Source organism: Arachis ipaensis, chromosome B4 (assembly GCF_059453495.1).
Source record: "Arachis ipaensis isolate K30076 ecotype BB chromosome B4, ASM5945349v1, whole genome shotgun sequence".
NCBI classification, from domain to species: Eukaryota; Viridiplantae; Streptophyta; class Magnoliopsida; order Fabales; family Fabaceae; genus Arachis; species Arachis ipaensis.
The window spans coordinates 121,798,751-121,800,137 of record NC_142439.1 but is presented as its reverse complement, the minus strand read 5'-3'; the positions used below and the strand labels follow the sequence as shown (position 1 = coordinate 121,800,137).

At 37.6% G+C, this 1,387-nt stretch overlaps 1 non-coding gene across 1 annotated transcript; it reads right to left on the bottom strand.

Annotated features, from left to right (window-relative positions):
- Positions 1-903: 903 nt before the first annotated feature.
- LOC148569019 (small nucleolar RNA R71) lies at positions 904-1,011 on the bottom strand. Its single transcript, XR_015882762.1, has one exon. It is a non-coding gene; the product is annotated as a small nucleolar RNA R71 (small nucleolar RNA).
- Between the last annotated feature and the right edge of the window lie 376 nt (positions 1,012-1,387).

Genomic DNA, 1,387 nt, shown 5'->3' with positions numbered 1-1,387 from the left:
CCTAACTAACTCTCTCTCTCTAATTTTCGAAAATCTCTTCCCTCTTTTTCAAAAATTCTTTTTAATTAACTAATTGTTTCAATTTTTAATTTTAATTTGATTTCATTCCTAATTTTCGAAAATCACTAACCCCTTTTCAAAATTTTATTTTCGAAAATCCTTCTTCTCTCATCTCCTTCTATTTATTTATTCATCTACTAACACTTCATCTCACCCAAATTCGAACCCCCTCTTCCATCTGTGTTCAAATTTTCTCTTCTTCCCTTCTTTACATTACATTCTTTTCTTCTTCTACTCACACAGGGGAACCTCTATACCTGGGTAAAAAGGATCCCTATTATTATTATTTTTTTGTTCCTTCTTTTTCATATGAGCAGGAGCAAGGACAAGAACATTCTTGTTGAAGCAGATCCAGAACCTGAAAGGACTCTGAAGAGGAAACTAAGAGAAGCTAAAATACAACAATCCAGAGATAACCTTACAGAAATTTTTGAACAAGAAGAGGAGATGGCAGCCGAAAATAATAATAATGCAAAGAGGATGCTTGGTGACTTCACTGCACCTAATTCCAATTTACATGGAAGAAGCATCTCGGTCCCTACCATTGGAGCAAACAACTTTGAGCTTAAACCTCAATTAGTTTCTCTAATGCAACAAAACTGCAAGTTTCATGGACTTCCATCTGAAGATCCTTTTCAGTTCTTAACTGAATTCTTGCAGATATGTGATACTGTTAAGACTAATGGAGTAGATCCTGAAGTCTACAGGCTCATGCTTTTCCCTTTTGCTGTGAGAGACAGAGCTAGAATATGGTTGGACTCTCAACCTAAGGATAGCCTGAACTCTTGAGATAAGCTGGTCAAGGCTTTCTTAGCCAAGTTCTTTCCGCCCCAAAAGCTGAGTAAGCTTAGAGTGGATGTTCAAACCTTCAGACAGAAAGAAGGTGAATCCCTCTATGAAGCTTGGGAGAGATACAAGGAACTGACCAAAAAGTGTCCTTCTGACATGCTTTCAGAATGGACCATCCTGGATATATTCTATGATGGTCTGTCTGAATTAGCTAAGATGTCATTGGATACTTCTACAGGTGGATCCATTCACCTAAAGAAAATGCCTGTAGAAGCTCAAGAACTCATTGACATGGTTGCTAATAACCAGTTCATGTACACTTCTGAAAGGAATCCTGTGAATAATGGGACGCCTATGAAGAAGGGAGTTCTTGAAATTGATACTCTAAATGCCATATTGGCTCAGAATAAAATATTGACTCAGCAAGTCAATATGATTTCTCAGAATCTGAATGGAATGCAAGCTGCATCCAACAGTACTCAAGAGGCATCTTCTGAAGAAGAAGCTTATGATCTTGAGAACCCTGCAATAGCAGAGG